The following is a 21,176-nucleotide window of genomic DNA, read 5'->3' on the forward strand; positions in this document are numbered from 1 at the left end:
ATAGCATGGAGGTAAGGCGTTTGCCTTTCATGCAGGAGGTCATCGGTTTGAATCCCGGCGCCCCATATGGTCCCCCGTGCCTGCCAGGAGCAATTTCTGAGCCTGGAGCCAGGAATAACCTCTGAGCACTGCCGGGTGTGACCCAAAAACCACAAAAAAAAAAAAAAAAAAAAAAAACAGAACATTTCCCCCCGAAATAAGAGAATCAGGGGCCAGAGTGGTGGCGCAAGAGGTAAGGCGTCTGGCTTGCCCACACTCACTAGTCTAGGACAGACCATGGCTCGATCCCCCCATGTCCCATATGGTCCCCAAGCTGGGAGCGATTTCTGAGCACATAGCCAGGAGTAACCCCTGAGCGTCACAGGGTATGGGCCAAAAACTAAAAAAAAAAAAAAACAAAAAAACGAAAAAAAACCAAATAAGAGAACCATGTTCTCTAGAGATGATCACCATTTTAATAAATAATCCTGGTGTGTGTGTGTGTGTGTTTCAGTGCACAAATTGCTCTATTTATAGCCTGAGTTTTCAACCCAACAATACTACAAGGCCTGAAACATGGGCAGATCTAGGCTGACACTGTGGCCTGGTGACAGAGCACATACTTTGCATGTGTTGAAAAGTCAAACCCGGGTTTGACTCCCAGCACTGCACATATGTATAGGTACATATGTGATCACCTTCAAGATTACTATTGAGTAATTAGTTAGTAATTTTGCTACATGGAGAGACCAGACTCACACCCCACAGAAAGGCAGCACACAGTGTACTCGAAATGTTGTGGCAGGAACATTCGCCTACTCCTGTTAAGTCACACCACTCCTTTGCTGGTTGCTCTTTTATTTTGCTTTGTTTCCTTCATGTATTAACTCACGTTTTGAGACTTGCTACCAAGGAGCCTGGCCTCAAGTTGCAGACACAGACGCATCTTTTTTCTTGGTTTCTGTGTGCACTGTTCCCTTCTGTTGGTGCTTTCAAGGCTGGCCAGTCATAGGCAAGCAGGTCTGCACATGCAGGCTTTCCTCGTAGTGTCTTTGCATGAGGCAACACCTGCTACTGCTGTTTTTCTCAGAAAATAAACCCTCAAGTGAATCTCTCTGTGGGCTCCCAAGTTTGCTGGACTGGAAGCAGCAACTTCACTCATTGAGGAAAGGCAGCAAAACTGGGCCACAATGAAAACAAGTGGACGAGCCTCAAGCCTCGGGCCACCGCCTCCTGCTATAGAGCAACCTGGACTCAGACAGATGCTTCATCTGCAAGAACCATTTCACAAACCCGGTGGCCCTGCCATGTGGCTGTACCTTGTGCACCCAGTGTCTGCACCCCGAAGGTCCACTGCTCCCATTCCTGTGAACGGAACACGGCCAGGTCCAGCGCCAGGAGGACCTTTCTGGTCTGAAGGTAGCTATGGGCAGCACCATGAAAAACCCCAACATGAAGAACTTGGCAGTGACCCTCAGCCTGGACGAGAACACAGCCAACAACCTGCTGGTGGTCTTGGAAGATCGCAAGAACGTCTGCTGCAGCTTGATGGAGCAAAACCAGAACCGCATGCCGGGTGCTTCGTGGAGGCTCTGTGTGTGCTGGACATCCCGGCCTTCTCCTCAGGCCACTACTGGAAGGTGGAAGTGGCATTGAGGGTGGCTGGGACCTGAGCATGTGACAGGACTCAGTGGAGCGTCACCAGATGGCCATGTTGGCCTCACACCTGGGCTTCTGGGCCATTGGCCTGCAGAAGGGGCGCTACATGGCCCACACGGTGCCCTCCCCAGAGCTGCACATGAAGCCGGGTCTGCGGCGTCTGGGCATCTACCTGGACATGCCCTTCCAGAGCGTGTCCTTCCTGGACGCAGCCGACGAGGACCACATCTTCACCTTCACCAAGATCTCCACAGCCCAGAAGCTCCATGCCTTCTTCCTCTTCCCCAGCGAGGATGCCCAAAGGGTGCCCAGCCTGAGGATCTGCCCTGTGGGCACATCTGAGCCTTCCCAGGAGACCGTGACCAAAACTGGAGGCGCATGTGGCCATGGGGACAGGGATGAGCAGCAGCGGCCACCACCGTCGTCTGCTCCTGCCTCCCCTGCCCCCACATAGTGGTCTAAAGCTCTGTTCCCCCACTTCTCTGCTCCTTTCTTTTGGGCTCCCTTCACTCAGTTCACCCCGACTCTCAGCTCACCACCCAAACCTTCACCTTTCTGTGTTTTGTTAGATGACCTGCTGAGTCTGACTTTATTCATGACATTAAATTGTGCATAAAATTTTTTTTAATTTAAAAAAAACCCACAAACGTCACTTGTAGTTTTGTGACATTTTTACTCCTCTTTCCTCTTGTTCATGCAGCTGCCAAGACCACAGAGTTCTAAAAAAGAAACGAAAATATTTTGAAGTCTCTTCAGAGCATAATTTCCTCATAAGTAAGTAGTAATCTAGTCCAAAGGTCTGGATGTTTTTGGAAATTTTAGGTAGTTCACTGTTTAATACCAACTTTGCTTGGCCCCTTTGAAGGAGGCCCTCCCACATGAGGGTCCTTCTTATGGTTCTTTGGGCTTCCCCTTCCTCATTCCCCCTAAGGGGGGCCCCCATCTCCAGGCCAGGGATTGTCCCATAAGGCATTGCTGTGCTCTGAACCCACTGCTGGCAGCAGGAGCATGAGGCGATGACTGGAAAAGTGGACAGTCCATCTGCCCTGGCTTTAGAGTAGGAGGTGGTCTAAGCCATCCAAGGCATGATGCATTGGCCCCCAGTTTGATCCCCAGCCCACCAGGAGTGATCCCTGAGCACTGAGCCATGCAAGGCCTGAGTGCAGCTGGTGTGACACCAAAACCAGATAAGGTCAAATCAAGCCCTGATCCAAAGCTCCCTTTCCACAGGCTTCAGAACGCCTGACTGGGTGGTCTGGCATTTCCCTGAGACTAGAAATTTCCCAAAGACAAGGAATTTCCCCTCAGTTTTCTTTAGGCGCTTGGGAGTTTTGCTGTTTCTGAGAGCCAGGCAGGTCTGAGAATAAGAGCCAGGCCACCCCCTGGCCTTTCTGCCTTTGCTTCCAGGCAACCTCGCACTGACCCCACGCACTGCTTCCCAGATCAGGCTCGTCACTCTGGCGTCCCCTGGTGGGAGGGCTGAGACTTGCACCTACATTGTGGGCCCGGGCTCTCCCTATCTTTGCTTTTGTGGGTCCAAATTCCTTCCTTTTCATAAACATAATAACCCTCCTGCACTCTTACCACTGCCTCTACACCTGCACCTCAGGGCACAATAAAGATGCATATGTCTCTGTTTTCTTTGTCTTCACTTGTTCATCTTGTTTCTCCACATTCCTATCCCACCCTCTATTGCCAACCCCTAATTTCAAGTCCTTCGCAGTTTTCAGAAGACTGGCTGACTCTTGACTGTGTCCCCACAAAATGCTACTACAGAGGAAGACACGGGCACTTCCTCAGGATATACCAGAGTGTCCCAAGTACTGTGAGGATAGCACAACACATGGCACTCAGACGACGCATCCCTACAAGTCACTTGCTCTTTTGAGTGATGGTCTCAGAAACATTTTCTTATCTACCGCACTTCCCTGCAAGAATATAAGGTATAATACTTGTAGTGTACAATATATATATTAGACAACTGCTTGTCAGCAAGGTTTCTGATCAACAGCGGATTATTAAGAGTTAAGTTGGGGGCCCCGGAGAGATAGCACAGCGGCATTTGCCTTGCAAGCAGCCGATCCAGGACCAAAGGTGGTTGGTTCGAATCCCTGTGTCCCATATGGTCCCCCGTGCCTGCCAGCAGCTATTTCTGAGCAGACAGCCAGGAGTGACCCCTAAGCACCGTCGGGTGTGACCCAAAAACCAAAAAAAAAAAAAAAGAGTTAAGTTGGGGGTAAGTCAAAAATTATATTTGCATTTGAGGGGGTGGGCCACACCCAGATGTGTTCAGGACTTAATCCAGGTTCTGTGCTCAGGGATCACTGCTGGCAGGACTCAGGGCACTATGTTACAAAATCAGAAGAACATCTTACCCTCTGTACCATCTCCCCACCCCTGGACTTATATTTTTGAGTGCATAAGGCTACAGGTCAGGTCTGTGCCTTACTTCTGCTGTTGAGTAGTGGCCTATACTTTCACAGCAGAGCCAGGCAAACATCGCCATCTAGTGGCAGCCCAACAGGCTTATTAGCCATTCAAGCATCTCTCTCTAGCTCAATATTGGTTCGTCCATCCACCCTCCCATCCATCCATCCATTCATCTATCATTCACTCATCCATCCATCCATCCATCAATCCATGGGTCCATATAATCAGTCATTTTATCCACCCATTCATCTGCTCATCCATCCATCCGTCTGTCCACCCATCAATCCATTGGGTCTATCCACCATCATTTTATTCACCCACTCATCTGTTCATCCATCTATCCAACCACATATGTATCCATCCAACCCTCAGAACACCTCTTCACTGGAATAAGTACTGTTAATCCTGTTTAACATTGAACAAGAAAGAATCAAAGCACTCATAGGAGACATAAAAATTTTCTTATATGTTTTCACTCTGTACAAGGATTTTTCTGTTAAGATCTTTCCCAAGTCCAACCACTAATTTCCCCCCAATTCAGTCCTCAGGATCTATGGAACCTTTATGGTAGGTTCAGGATGTGACATCATGGTAGATCACTTATCTCGCATGTTTTAGGTCCTAGGGTGGATCCCTTGAATTGCAGGGGTGGGGTCAAGCCTGAGCAGACCCAGTTACAGAATCAATGGCTTTGATATGTAAATGAAACTACATATAAACAAGCACAGAAAGAAAACATATCCCCCATCTGTGCCCAGAGAAACAGTTTATACTTCACAGCTAATACGCCCAGTGAAATCGCTGATCAAGAGAAACTGGCTGCAGTTTCTGGATCTGACCTACAAGCTGAACCATGTCACCTCTGTAGGAGACAACTGTTTTCCCCCCCACCCCCCATAATTCCTTAATTAGCACACTTTTCTTTCAATGAAGACTACTAGGTCAAGGAGATAATTCCAAAAGCTGGGAGCATGCCTTGCATGCAGTGACCCTGGGCTCTTTTGATCCTTAGTCCCTATGTTCCCCCAAGCACTGCTAGGTAGTCTCGTAACATAACAATACCAACAAATCACAGTGACGTTGAATAATATCCTCAAAATGTGGGGGACACAGTCCTGGCCTGGGCAGAGGGTCCTTCCAACTAAGGGAGCAGTTGGATGTAGTATCTATCCTCAGAGGAGAAAGCACCGACTGACCCCTCAGAACTTTCTGCTGGAGTTCAGACACATTCATCAGTCACAAAGCTACGAATAACAGTACTGTGAATCACAGAACCAAAGTCCAAACAACAATAAAAATCTAAATAAATAAAAACTCACTGATAAGAATTCGGTGTGTGTTAGTACACACTGTCCTTCATGTATGCTCAGGAGAGACCCAAAAGAAAGGGAGTCCTCCCGAGTAAGTCTGAGCTAAGGATGGAGGAAGTCAAGAGGGCAGGAGTGGGGAGGTGTAACCTCCTCCTTGTTGATCTTGTTCCCCCCTCATTTGTGTAGCCACTGGCATCCCTTCAGGGTCCCAGTTTAGCTCCAGGAATTGAACTCCAGCCTCACGCACAGCCATTTGGGGGGCCCCACCAACACTCCCTCTGGCCGGCCAGTCTTCTCTTCCTGCCCCCCCCTCCCCCGGAGATAACCTGTTTCATGAGACTGGCTTCCAGAAAAGGGGGGCTTTGGGGCTGGAGAGTGAGAGAGTGCTGCACATTTGCTGTGCATGCTGGCGGTTCAGGTGCACTGCCAGGTCTCCCAAGACCTACTGGAAATTTCTCAGAGCACTGAACTGGGAGTAACCTCTGAGCTCTGCTGGGTGCAGCTCCTCAGACACCCCTCCCTCCCCTAATAAACAACTAAAGTAGGTCACTTAGTATTTGCTGTTTCTCCAAATAATTTAACATCAAATCTGACATTTTGGAGTGGCTTTTCCTCTACCCTTCACCCCTGTACTGAGATCTTGTCAACCCAGCATCTACACACCGCACCCAGAGACCTTCCTGAGGGGACCTGAGCCTACCATGGCTAACAGTGACTGTGCTTGTGAGAACTGAGTGATGTACCAATAGGGCCTCCCAGTGCTCTTTAGGCCACTTTATTGATAAGGGGACATGGAAATCCCTTTGCCTGGTCTGAACTGTGAATGGGGGGACATGTGGGAAAAGCAGACAAATGGGAACTCAGCCTCTGAGAAAGGGCTACTCTGCATGCTGTCCTGGCTTTGTCTGGGTCACTTCTGGACTCCAACAAAGTAACCATCTAGACCAGCATTTCCCAGACTCTTCCTGGCCAGGCCGCCTCCACCTGGGTCCTTCCGGTGTGTCCCACCCTGATCCTACCACCTGACCCCTGTAGTCTCATCCTGTGATTGTTTTCATCTGTGGCTCCCTTGGACCATCTTGCATCAGCACCGGCCTGCTGGGGCTCTAAGATTCTCCCCTGTGACTGACCCTAGCCACCCAAGTGCATGCCCGCTGCCCTCCTCACACTCTGAGGGGTTCCTTCGCTCCCCACCAGAGAACCTGATCTCTTCGTGCTGATAGGTTCAGGGCTCCAAGAGAGAAAGAACTGAAGGAAAAAAAAAAAAAAAAGACCTTCATATTCTCACATTACATTCTACTTTCCAGCCCTTTGAAGTTAGTGAAACCCTTGGCTAAGTACTTGGCAAACTTCAAGCCACACATCTGTGAAGCTGGTTTTTTTGTTCTTTTTTATTTTTTTCTTTCCTGCCCCAAAACCTTTCACCTACTTTAAAATAAACCACTCATTGTTCTGGAGGGAAAACTCAAATTTGTTTTTCCAAAGCTATTTATAATGGAGTAAAACATAGCTGGAAGGTTTGCAATTAACTTATTTACTGTGCTCAAAGGGAATTTTAAATTAATGAGAGAGTCATTTTTCAACTGTCAAAATATTTAGGCCTCTGTTTGTTCTTTTTAAAAATTAATGAAACAAACTTTTTTAAAAATAGAAAAGTATAGGAAGCGGTTTTTCAAATGTTTAAACTATATGAAGACACACATTTAAATGGGAAAGGTCATAGCCTACTTTCCTTGTTTCCCCATTTGCTTTAAAATTAATGAACACACCTGTAAAAGTACATCTACCTGCAAATTTTATTAGTTTTAACTTTAGTTTGCCTATATTTTAGTTTGATCACTAAGCAATAACAAAAGCAGCATCTTTTGGGGGTTAAGAGGGGACCCACACCTGGTGGTGCTCAGGGGTTACTCTTGGCTCTGTGCTTGAAATTACTCCTGGCAGGCTCAGGGCCCATATGGGATGCCAGGTTGACCTCATGCAAGGCAAATGTCTTCCCCACTGTGCTATAGCTCAGGTCCCCAAAGCACAATCCTTTAAAAATCATTAAGGAGGGGCAAGGGTGGGTGTCTCAGGTGGTAAAGCACGACCTGCCTCACAGACCTGCCTCACACACGTGGGGCTCTGAGTTTGATCCCCAGAACACAAGAACAGCTTTAAAGCACCACCAGGTGTAGCCAAAGTCTCTGCTCCCCTAATAGAAAATAATAATGTACATCATTAAAAAAACATATGAATAGTAAGCATCCTTTGTCCCTGCCTGGTGGAAGAATGATCCGGCATTTTCATAGAGTGAACCACCTTAACTGGGCAACTCTGAGGCCTTTCAATACTCTGGCTTTGCCTGCTTCTCTTGCTCCCTTTCATGCCTTGCCTGAAATGGTAAATTATCAGCAATTCTGAAAACATAGAAGTATGCTTCTCACGCTTCTATGCCTTTGCAAACACTCATCTCTCCACCTTGAATGGCCTTTCTGCCTCGGAACATGGGAAGGAAAGGCCATTACTCAAACTGCCTCGTCATCACCTTATCATTAATAACTTCCAGTCCCGGTCAGGAAAATGAGTCAGTCCTGCATCTGTGCTACCTGTACATAGGGGCACACATGGTTTTCTGGCAGGCAGTTTGGTTTTGTGTTCAGATGAGCAATGATGGCAAAGGCTGGGCATCTGTCTCTGTACTACACACCCGGGGCAAGGCAGGCAACACCAAGAGCACAGAGATACTGCATGACTTTCCTTTCTGGACATTGTGGACACTTCTTGGTGGTGCTGACTGGAAATGCTCTGGGCTTCCATGCACACAAATCTGGGTAATATTCTTTCGACAAGCACTGGGCCCGAGCAGGAATTTTTATTTTTCAAAGGAACTTAAGCATAATCTCATGTCTGGCATTAATCCAGTGATACATGATTTTTGGTTTGATTTAAACATTCAGTAACCTTTAATTGGGAACTATTTTTTTTTAAACATTAATATCAGACTAACTTGTTTGTTCACTTTTTAGGACCACACCTGGCTGTGCTCAGGGCTTACTCCTGGCTCTGCTTACTCTCAGGAATCACTCATGGCAGGGTTCAGAGGGAGCCCTATGGGGTGCCAGGGGTCGAACTTGGATTAGTCACATGCAATGCAAGGCAACTGCTTCAACCTGCTGTACTATCTCCCCAGCCCATGGTGTTAGTCATTTCTCAAATATTTTGGGGCATATTGTGGGCAATAAGACAATACTTTTTCTTTATAACACCCCAATGGTCTAGGAATTCTGGAGGCAAGGTAGTATGCCACCCGCAAAAAACAGCCTTGGGGGTCTACTCTGACTCTCTTAACTCATTACCTCTATTCATGAATGTGCTTTCAAAATGAGATTAAGGTGTCTCCATTTTTTGAAACAACAAGGAACGAGATTTATTCAACCCTCTAATCCAAGGAGACTCATGTCCCTAGTAGCAGCTCCATCTAGGGATAGATTTCCCCAAAGGCACAGTGCCTGTCTGCCTGAAAGCTCTCCAGCCGGAAGGGAGCTGGGTCCAGCTTAGCCCGCTCCACTGAAAATGAGCAAGGCACAGCTCAGCAGGCTCTTCCCGAATTCCTTCAGGTGACAGAAACATCTAGATCAAAAGTTGAGCATTTAACTCAAAGTTACAAGATTGTCAGACACTGCATCGAGAACTGAATGACCCAAAGTTCTTCCTGCGTTTCTCCAGTGGCTAGAACAGCCCTCAGTGACTCCCTGCGTTGGCATGAACTTCATCAAAGCAGAAACTAGCAAAACTCTGGGACTAGAAAGACAGAACAGGAACTAAGGCACTTGCTTTGCACACAACCAGTCCAGGTTTGATCCCTAACACTGTAACTGGTCCCTCGAGCACCACCAAGCATAAGCCCAGAGTACAGCCAGGCATGGCCTCCTCAAGATAAAAACCAAGTAAAAGAAAGTTGGCCCCCTTTCCTAGGCTGATGGGGACTAAGAGAACAATCAAAAAAAAGGGGGATCCGACCTAGTGATGCTCAAGGCTTACTCCTGGAACAGCTCACTCCTGGTGGGGTTCAGGGGATCATCTGGGATACAGGGGTTGGCCACAAGCAGGTGCTCTCCCTACTGTTCTCTCACTCTGGCCCTCAGCCTCCTTCTCGTCCTTTCTTCTTTTCCTTCTCTTCCCCTTCTTCCCTTCTGACCACAAATAGCTATGCACTTTTCTGAGGCTCCTGAGGCTCAGTTTTGGGTCTGTGATGGCAGTCTCATGCTGGTGTGTCCTTCCCAGTGGGTGCCATCATCCCCACCCTGGGGTCTGCCCACTGGACACAGTGCCCTCAGGAGCACCTAAGGTGACTCCTTCCAGCTACTACAAACCAGAGTCAAAGGAGAAACTGAGCCAAGCACCCAGAACTGCTTTTACCAAGCCGCTGAGAGGTAAACACAGCTCATCATGTGATGAGCTTTAGGTTATTTTAAATCCTGTGTCCATCTTTCCTCTTCTTTTCATTTGTTCTAAGAAACCTCATTTAGTCCAAAACAAAAACAAAACCAAAGAACCCAGGGCCAGTATAACATACTTAAGAGAGAAACACAGGAGAGCCAGAGTGATAGGATTATTTCAGGTTGAAAGGCCACGGGCTCCCCCGACTGGGGACAGTGAAGTAGGACCCAAGGGAGAAAAACAAACCCCTACTGGGCAGCTTTCTCCTGTCTCTGGGAATCAAAACAGCATCCACAAGTAAAGCAGTTGGAGGCCATCTGGACAGACCCATGGGCCTTGTCACTGGAGCTGGAAGCCAGGTCAAGGAAAAAAAGAGATCTCTGCAAGCCTTGGGCACAGATCATGTGTCCCAGCCCAGGACAAAGTCACTTAATGTTGGGTCCCCAGAGACCCAAATTAAGGCAAACAGCCCTGGGTAAAAGGTCTCAATTAACAGGACTCGAGTGGACAGTCTCACAGGACAGCAAAGGAACAATCTGGGATCTGTTTCCCCTCTTCTCCCTCCTTCCTTTCCTTTCCTTTCCTTTCCTTCTTCCTCCCTCCAAAAGAAAAACAGAGATGCAAAAGCCCAGTACACACCAGTTCTGTTCTGGTCCAGGCCACCCTCCTGAGAAGGGACAAGCATGCCAGTTCATCTGTTTGTTGACAAGGGACAACATGGAGTGTGCAGGGGCAGTGACCACTAGACAGCTTGAAGGAACATAACCAACTCCAGCTGTTGAGTTGTTAGTCCAGACCAGCTGTAGCCAAAGCCTTTGTGTGGTACTACCAAAAGAAAACATCTTTCACAGTTACTGGATAAAAACAAACCTGAGTCTCCTTGACTGTCACTTTACATAGAATATTAAATTCACAGGTTCCTCAGCTTTACAAGGAGGAATTAAAGTAGAAGCTTATGTGGGAAAGACGGTGGCCTAAAGAATGGTAACAGCTCATACCTGTAGTGAGGTAAGGGACCCTAATCTTGCTTCTAGTCTCCTGGCTTGTGGGGGCAGCTGTGGAGATCACACCAAGTATTGGGTGCACTCCTGTGCTCAACAAGGAAGATACTCAGGTGTTTGTCCACTCAACACTCTGAAGCATCATGGAAACAGGAGCATCAGGGCCAAAGCAACAGTATGGCAGGTAGGGCATTCGTCTTGATGCAGCTGATCAGGGTTTGAACGTCAGCATCCCATGTGGTCCCCAGCAATGATTCCTGAGCAGAGCCAGGAGTGAATCCTGAATACAGCTGGGTATTCCCCACTCAAAAACAAACAAACAAAAACCATGTAGAATGCCCAATGTCTACTGTAGCTAATCACCGTAAGCACACATCGTTTTAACACCCAGAGCACACAACCTGCTTTCCCTAATTCCCTTACCTCTCCCTCTTTCCTAAACAGAGAAGCATACACCCTGTTTTAATCCCCTCATATCCTACGTGACTGGCTGACAATACACTCCCTATTCTCCCCTAAAATATCCATATCCCACCTACAATAAATGGAATTACTCTCCCAAAGTGGTTGGTGGGTGCTTCTTTGTGAATGCTCTACTCATCTGGGATCCGACCTCACCAGTGACTTCTACACCTTGGGACCTGACCTCACCAGCGCCATTTACAGTCCACCTCACAATGCACAATGCAGCCCAGTCTGTGCTCTGCCTGCGGAAGAGCAGGTGCTAGAAATTCCTTGCTAAACTGTGAAGGAAATCACTCAAGGCCTTTGAGAGCTTAGATCGCTGGGGAGTATTTTAGTGTGTTTGTTTTTGGGGATGCACTACTGCTCCAGGCTCCCTAATTTTGATGTTTCACTATTTTTAGAGATGAACTGACTGGCATAGGCTGGTACCAACTGGCACAAATTGGCACGGGTTAGCAAAAGCTGGTGCTGAGGTACACATTGGCACTGGTTTATTCTGACTGGCAGGGACTTTCAGAGATTAGCATTAACTGGCATTACTTGATTGAAATGAACAGAGTATCATGAATTAGTATCAACTGCCATGCACAGGTAGTCTGGAATCGACTTCTATGAGCTGGCACTGGATAACAGATCTGCATTGACTGGCATTGGCTGGTACAGACTGACACAGGTTAGCAAGGGCTTAAACTAGCAATGGGCCAGCACCAACTGGAATTGTCTGGCATCTACTAGCAACAGATGGCATGGCATGAACTGATAAGAAATGGGTATGGAGGGGCCGGGAAGGTGGCGCTAGAGGTAAGGTGTCTGCCTTACAAGCGCTAGCGTAGGACGGACCGCGGTTCGATCCCCCGGCGTCCCATATGGTCTCCCCAAGCCAGGGGCGATTTCTGAGCTCATAACCAGGAGTAACCCCTGAGCGTCAAACGGGTGTGGCCCAAAAACCAAAAAAAAAGAAAAAAAAAGAAAAAAAGAAATGGGTATGGAGTGCCACAAATTGGATATACTGCCATGGGTGGACACAGATTGGTATGAACCAGCATAAACTGATAATCTGGGACAAGCTGGCACTGGCTGGTACTGACTGGCAGAGAATGGCTTGTAGCTAGACTGCCACTGAGTGGTACCAGTAGTAGAGATGGGTGTGAAGCAGCATGAGCTTCATCAAATTGGCATGAGCTAGTATTGATGTTGGCATCCACTGGTGGGTTGGCACAGGCTAGAGCTCATTGGCTTGAGCTGGTAGATTGACAGGGAGTGGTGCCAGTTGATATCAACTGGCATAGGCTGGAACATATTGGCATGGGATTGCATCAGCTGTCAGTCTGGCACAAATGACCAAGACTGGTACTGACAGGTACCAGCTGACCAGGTCAGCACGAACAACAGATCTGCACTGACCTGCATCATCTGCCATAAACTGGTATCAACTGGCATGGTTTGGCATTGACTGGCAGTAACCAATAAATACTAGTGCTGGCCAGTACAGATTGGCATAAGCTAGCACTGGTGTTGGTGAGTGGGTTGGCACATGGTGCATTGGCTGACACCAGCTACATAGACTGGATGCACTGAAATGCCCATAGAAGACTGGTGCTATCTGTCCAGACTGAAGGTGAATGGCAGACCTGGTATGTCTTAACAGAGGTGAGCAAAGACTGACTGGTGACAGCTGACACTGGTGTTCATGGACTGTATACTGGTACTTGGTACTGGTTGTTATACCATGGGCTGATACTGACTGGCATGTACTGGTAGCGAACAGAAGACTGGTGCTGACTAGTGGCACAGACTGGCGAAGGTTAGCAGATGGGCAGGTTGGACCAACTGGCATCCATTGGCAGGGGTGTTGCCTACCTCACCCACCTATGTGGGCTTGTCCCAGATGAAAGAGCCTGCAGGCATCTCTGGCTAGATGGCACAACTGGCTGTCAGCTGGAGAGGCACAGCTGGATTCCTTTGTCCCCCAAGCCCCCCAGCTGAGATTGGTTTCTTGAACCAAATGCAAGGTGCAGGTTTCACTAAGAGCCAGCCAGAAAGTCTGAGGGAATATACACCCGCATGAAACAGGCCCTGGAACTATTCCACCCTCGGCTGCATTTCTAACAAGACAGGGCATGTTTCTGCTCCCAGGCCAGGAGAGGACCTTGATCATCTTGTCAGTGTCCACGAAGGGCACCGCACAGCTTCACAGGCATGGAACCACAGCCCTGTAGCCAAGTTAGCAGGGGCTTTCATGCTTGACTCTTTGGCTTCGTAGGTGGCTTTTTCTGTTTTGGATTTTGTTCCAGCTAAAGGCTGGAAGCTTTGTGCTGAGGAGAAATGGATTTGGGGATTTGAACCAGGACTGCTCATATGCAAGGCAAACACCTCACCACCTGGAGCTTTTTTTTTGTTGTTGTTGTTTCAATTTTTGGGCCACACTCAGCAGTTCTCAGGAGTTATTTCTGGCTCTGCACTCAGGAATTACTTCTAGGATGGCTCGGGGGACCAAATGGGATGCCGGTATGGAACCCAGATAAGCCAATGTGTAAGGCAAAAGCCTTTTCTGCTGTTTTTCTCTCCGGCCCAGTTTTCTTTTAGTTAAAAAACAAAAACCACAAAACAATAGACTGACACTTTTGGCTCAACTAGCTTGGCCTTTCCCTCAATAGAAGCCATCAGGTATACCTGACTGGCAGCTTGGCCCCTCCTCTGAGCCCCCCAGCACATCAGAAGCAAGATGTGAAACACTAATCAGATCCACATGGTGTTTTGGCCCATTTAAACCAGTCAGTGGAGAAACGAGGTCAAGTTTGTTAGAGATGGAAACAACCATTGCCAACTTTCTCCTGAAAGCTTATGATCTTAAACCAGAGTGTGTGGGAGGCATAGGACCTGACTTTTTAACCACTCACAGGTATGTTCCAACGGGCTTTGCTCTGCATCCAAACATGGCAGGAAAACAAGTCTCTTCACTCTCTGTGGCACAGTACAGGGACTGAATTTTTATTCAATTGTATAGGAGTCATGCACTACTCCTGTCCTATGTGGCCCTTACTGGGTACCCTGCTTGTTTTACGAGCACTGCTACACTGGAGATCCAAGTGACAAGCAAGGAGTAACCAAGCAGTGACCATAATTTGGAGGCAGGTAGCATTATTTACTTCAAGGGGAGACGAGGTACTTTCCTATTCACAAACATCTACTGATTGCATTTTGATTTATATTCATTATGCCCACCCTAACCCATCACTACGTGGTTGGTGAGATGACTGGAGAGTCACATTTGGTTTTGTTGTCCAAGCCTGAGGTATGGATACATGCTGTGGTGGTGCCAGAAATGCAGCAGGGGATTAAGCCTGGGGTCCCAGCACCACCACAAAGCTGCCTCCAGCCGCCATCATTTTGGTCTGACTTCCCCACACTTCTCCCTCCATCCCACCTTCTTTCTCCTCTTCCTGTGGCCACTTCGTTCTGTTCACTGCTCCAACTCCATTATCAACAGGGCACCTGGTTCTAGTACCTGGTGGGTGCCATGCCCAGGGATGAGTAACCATCTCTCCGGGGCAGTTGCCCAAATCTCTGAAGGTGTCACATTCCCTCTAAAAACTGTCTTCTTAGATTTAGCTTGGCCTTCTGACCCATCTCTGGAGGAACAACTGGGGCAGGGGACACAATATAACAGACATGCTTCCTTGCAGGAAAGGATTTCTCCACAGTCTTTCTCAAGGGCACATTCCACAAGCATGGAATCTCCTGACCCCAAATCAGGCCTGGCAGGCTAACACCAGTCATGGATGCTCTGGTGTGATGCTGAGGTACACAGGTCTGATCACAGTGCCAGGGAACTGAACCTAGCCCCTCTTCGTCAGTGGAAGAACCATGAGGAGCCAAAGGCAGAGATCTCTCTCCACTTGTGAGTCCAGCCAATTGGTGTAATGCTTCAGTGAATTCAACCATTTCTTTCACACATGGTTTGATAGCCTGAACAGTAAAGAACTTCTCCGAGGATCATTCATCTAAGAGACCTCTACAGACATGCCAGCTACCAGGCTACTGACTTCTCACCCTGAAATTCAGGCCTCATGTAGCGAAGAACAAAGGAAAGGGTCATTTCTCTGAGACCAACTTCTCTGAAGGTTTACTTTCCCTTGACATGTTCTTTTAGTCTTCTTGAAGGCCAATCAGCCCTCCTGAGTCTGGAAGTCCGAGAGGACCCCTCAGGACAGAGCCCACCCGTCTCTGGTTGAGATCAAGTTTGGTCATGTCACCTCAGCCAGTATTCTAGGTGATGGCAATCCACAGTACTGTCATTAGCAGGTCCTGGTTACTAAAGGGACACCATTAGGGCAGATCTGCGGGTTCTATTCCTCACAGCCTCCCAGAGTACAGAACTAGATGCTCAAACACTTGTGGGAGATGTCAATTCCACCCACACCTGCAGGAAGCACTTCGCATTCTTACACACTCCCAGTTGTTTTGTTTTTTGCCTCTTGTACACCTACTGCAGAGCAATAGAGCAGTCCCTGGTCACCCCAGGAGGAAGTGAGCTCCTGCATACCTTCAGGGGTCACTGTGAACTATGACCCAGCTCATTAGAGGCTTCTGTTTTCTTTAAACCATGTGAGAAAATAACCAGCACTTGCTACTTAACTCTAGGCGATTACAAGACAGTCTGTTTAACTCAAGTCCACATGATCTTTGGGGAAAATGGAATGGACCCAAGGTGTTAAGCTAGCAGAGTCCTGCTAGAGCTGGGCGTGGAGCAGGTAAGTTGAGAATCAAAAAGCCACAAGCACTGTAGGACTTAATCAACATGTTAGCCTGGTACATGGTATTAAGGGCTCTGTGCTCCTCCACCTGTACTAACATGTCCCACCCTCAGTGGATAGCCTCACCTCCATTTGAAGCAGTAACTAGTTTAGGGTGACAGCCCTACCTGGTAGAATACGGTCTAAGATAGATGTGCTTTGATAATTATAGAATATGAAAATAGTTTTCATTACTGAAAGCAGCATGCTTGAAACAGCAAAAAGCGGGTCACATGCTAATGAGAGGAAGGCAGTCAAGTTGGAACCATGCATACGGCCAAGAGACCAAGACAGACTCAAATGGAAATGTGACTCAGCAGCAATTTAAGTCTGAACAAATGGCACTGAGAAATATTACAGTGGAGAAAATAAATCAAAATTGTTTTGAAAGAAAATTAACATCTGTGGTGAATCTTACAACCAATGTTGAAGGTTATGTAAAGTATAGAATTTTTCACACTGTACATCATTTTAAAAAAAGACTCAAAATCTTCAGCTGTTGGTGATGGAGGAGGGACCTCACCTTGAATGGAAAGGTTTGTGAAATCAGCAAGTTTAGCAGAAAACACACTGCTTCCAAAATGTTCAGGCCTTGAGAATTTTACTTTATTGGTTTTTCAACAGTAGTAAGGATTTGGCTCTGGTTGATTTTAATTCAAGTCAGTGTTAAGCTTTCTTAACCAGAGTCCTGATTTGGCTAGAGCCTGCCATTCTACATTCTCAACCAAGTACCTTCACCAGGGAGCTCTGAGCTGGTGAGAACATACTCGCCCCACAGACATGGTCAATGCATGGGCTCAAGCTGATCTGCAAATCTCACTGAAAAATTCCAGAAAGTCCTTTGGCCTAAAATACAGAAGAGCTACATGTTGTTCATAGCTTGGATGATAAAAGACAACTAAATCTCAGGTCCACTTTTTCCCCTGGCTAGTGAGGCTCACGGCTCATTTTACCAGGTGTATGTTACCTAAGGGAATCCTTGCTTGATGATACCGGTTTTCTCTTGCTTTCTCTCTTGCTCCAGAGAAATTCCCCTAAGAATCAAGGGCATAGTCACTATAAACCAGTATCAATTTCCAATTACTAACTTTCCAAGGTTTTACTTTTTGGGGGGAGGAGGAGAGAAGGAAGAGTATAGGTGGGGATATGCCTGATGGTGGGCTGGGGTGGGGAAGATCACGTAGCACTTTGAACAACCTCTCAAAACCCTCCATATTTTCATTTAAAAAACAGTAATATTCCAAGTGCCAGATAGGCTTGCTTCCTTTTGACTGTTTTTGTGCCGCTAGAATTAAACCCAGGGTCTAATAAGTAAGAGAGGAGACAGTTCAGAAAGGTGGATTTTCAAGAGGACAGACAGCGGCTCAGGGCCTCAGATGTCCAGGACAGGGGCTGCTCTGGCAGACGGAACCCTTTGTGAGTGCTGAGGTACTGCTTGGGAAGTTTCACCCAAGTGGGCAGTTCATCTAACACAGTCCAAACTTTGACAGCAGGTTCTGATCTACAGCACTAGCCCAGTCTCAAAACATCTACAAGGACCTTCTCTGCAGAGGCTCTTCCCAAATGCAAATCAACCTCCTATACAAATACTCTGTGAACACTGATGGCCAAGGGGGAGGATGGCATCAGCATGCACGCAGGAGTCAGGATGAAGAGACTCTTACTGGACTTGATGTCACTCAATAAGTGATGGTAAACAAAAATCTCTCAAGCTTCGCAATATTAAGAGTTCTTGGGCCGGAGCCCGGAGAGACAGCACAGCGGTGCTTGCCTTGCAAGCAGCCAATCCAGAACCTAAGGTGGTTGGTTCGAATCCCGGTGTCCCATATGGTCCCCCGTGCCTGCCAGGAGCTATTTCTGAGCAGACAGCCAGGAGTAACCCCTGAGCACCGCCAGGTGTGACCCAAAAACCAAAAAAAAAAAAAAAAAAAAAAAAAAAAGCTCTACTACTATGGAGGGGTGGGGGGAATGACGAAGAAAATCACAGCAAAGTAGAAACCAATTCCAATCTGACTTACCACAATAATGATAGGTCAGCAACTGCACAAAAAGCTAGAAATAAAATTTCATGACCATATCTGTTTCTTATTCAAAGTCCAAGATATACACTTAACTTTGTAACTGAAACAGCAGCAAATTTCACTGGGTGGATTTGGGAGACCACAAGAGAATATTCTGAAAAAAAAAAAAAAAAAAACAACACTAAATCAACTAAAGGTTATTTGCATTTTTAGGCCATACTTGGATGTGCTCAGGGTTGGTTTACTCAGGACCCTGCACTCAAGGATTACTCCAGGCTGTGCTTTAAGAAGTAATCATATGTGGTGTCAGGAACTAAACCAGGGATGGCCCTGTGCAAGGCAACCACTTTTAATTCCTATACACTCTCTTGGGTCCTATATGAGCCATTTGAAAGGGTATGTTATGTTCTTACGTTTTTTTCTGTGCTGATTCATGTCATGATGTGATTCAAGAATGAAACATACATATTGTGCCTCTTACTTCCGCTGGCAGAGATGATTTATGCTGAGAACAAAGCAGTAAGTCCAAAGCACTGTCCCTGCATTTCAAAAGTTCGAGATGCCAAACTAACAGTCAGTTATTACTACAATCACTTTTTATTTTCTTTTATTATGAGCCTTTGTTGTATTAGACCAGTAAGATGTAAATAAAAGTTTTAAATATAAATTGTTAAAAACAACAAAGAAGAGTTTAAGGAAAGAATATATTTTAACCACATTAAAAAAAGGCATTACACAAGAAAAAATGATGTAACAATTTATATAAGTACCCTAACATACTCTTAAAGCTAAAATAAAAAGGTAACATTTGATAGTATATATATGTGTGTGTGTATATATATATAGATAGATATAGATGTATATGTATGTGACTGACAACTGTGCATTAAAGAAATCTCTAATATAAAACATTTAAAATGTGAAGGATAATTTCTTCATTATACAGAAAACAATTGTTAAGATAGGCACACCTACAAATCCTCTAACGCAGCCCGTGGAAGATACATCTCACCCAGGCACTTGGTCATCGGAGGCACTGGCTCCACGCTGAAGTTTCAACACCGATTGGGATGAATCATGAATCACACAACTGACAGCTTATCTTTTAGTCTTTCGGCAGGGGCTCCACATGAATGCATCTATTGAATGTGAGTACTATGAACAGCAACATTAACTGTATAAAGTCAATTCCTGTATTTAAGAAATAGTTAAGACAATAGAAATATGAAACCCAAATCACTTTGTTCCATCAACCTGAAGAAGTTCTAAGAGGCCCGAGGCCCTATCTGGAAAGAACACAAGTGTAAAAAGCTGATAAAATTAAAGATTATAAAACTGGTTTATTGTAAAAGCAATTCAAGAATACCCAGTTAAAACCTTATTCCAACCCAATACAACCAAGCAGTTAAAACACTTTTTTACATTAGGAACCAGGACATCAGACAAGGAAGACCACACTGAGGCTTCCATTCCAATAGTAAGAGGAACATGGCTCCAGGTCTTCATGCAGAAGGCACAGCAAGGGCAAAGTGAGTATCTGCCCCAGAGTCTGGCCACAGCACTGAGGCAGAACTGGGGAACCCAAAGTCAGGAGGAAATGAAGAATTCCATATTCCTGTTTCGTGGGGTCTTGAAGTGGTTGAAACGTTAGGAACAACTGTCTTTAATGATAGCAGGATAAAGCATGTCTTAATGGGGGGAAAAGCTTATCAATTTCTCTACCGGGGCCCCACAAGATCTTTCCATCCCTTCCCTGCCCTCTCTCCTGAAAAGCTCTGATGATACAGAGACATGTGTTGTCATGAAGTGTGGCCTATGGACAGACTGAGGACTCCTTCAGATCTTCTGCACATAAAAAACCAACATACTATATCATTCACATACTCAACTATGCATTCTGGGTAGAATTTAATTATTGCTAGAAACAAAACAAAACAAAACAAAACAATGCATCTGAATAGTGGGCTTTCCCCCCAGACTTAATTCAAGATTTAATCTTTCTATGGTTTTAAAAAAATAAAAACCTCACACTCATCATGATTGACCTATGAAATCATGGCACAGAACATGATAGCACTGTTTTGAATATTGAAACATTTAAAAACTTTTCTCAAGGGTAAAGGGTCAAATACTTTCATTCTGCATTTAAAATGAGTAACAACCACAACAAAAACCCACTACCAACTGCCTAAGCAGGGGCATTTCACACAAGTTCTAGCTAAGAAGGTATGTCTGTTACAAACCCTTGAAAATAAGGGTTTATTCTAGAAACAATGAAAGACCCTTAATCATAGAGGTGGCTAGCTGGTACTACTGTAACTCATAACCAACATTACATTTTTTCATAGCTTATACTGAAGAGTTGATTCATGTTCATTTTGTTCCTTTAAAAAATACTCTTTGGAAACCATTATTATTCCTGTAGAAACATACTCTAGTTATATCTCTTCCTGTAAAAATAAACATATAATCATGATCATCTCTATGTCTTTGCTAAATTCAACTATCAATATACATTTATGAATCTGATCACTTCACCAACTAACTGAGACCTTAGAGTGTTTCTATCTATTGCTCAGGATCAATTCATAGGAGCAAGTAAGAACAATCTTGAAGGCAATATTTCATTTAGGTTTTAATGTCATTATTACAAAGAAGATCTAGAGAGCTAAGATTTACTTCCAAATTTAAGGCAACCGTAGCTTTAAAAGCTAACTAAAGAGAGGTAAAACCACTATATAAAGCGTATTCCTGCTATAGACATCATAAACCTACTCAGTGATTTCCCATCAAGACTTTAGTTTAAGGGAGTAACAAGGGGAAAACAAAGCCATTTCTGGTTGTTTTTCCCCAATCAGATACTATTGTGTGCCCAGAGGGCTACAGTACTGCTCTAGGCAATAATCACTGTAACAGGTCCTTTTCACATTAAACTAACTCAACCATCGCGGACTGCCCCAACTTGATTGAAACTATGTCTGAAGTATAAACTACTAATCATGTATTCTAAATGCATACATTCAAAGCTACCATTTTAAAATAAATTGGAACATAGGGAAAACTTAAAAAAAAATACATTCTGCTATCACACTA

At 45.8% G+C, this 21,176-nt stretch overlaps 1 protein-coding gene across 2 annotated transcripts in view; it reads left to right on the forward strand.

The window, feature by feature from the left end:
• TMEM123 (transmembrane protein 123) overlaps window positions 1-21,176 on the forward strand; it is a 639,759-nt gene that overhangs the window by 62,329 nt on the left and 556,254 nt on the right. The gene's annotated exons all lie outside the window — the stretch shown is intronic.

Source organism: Suncus etruscus, chromosome 8 (genome assembly GCF_024139225.1).
Source record: "Suncus etruscus isolate mSunEtr1 chromosome 8, mSunEtr1.pri.cur, whole genome shotgun sequence".
NCBI classification, from domain to species: domain Eukaryota; kingdom Metazoa; phylum Chordata; class Mammalia; order Eulipotyphla; family Soricidae; genus Suncus; species Suncus etruscus.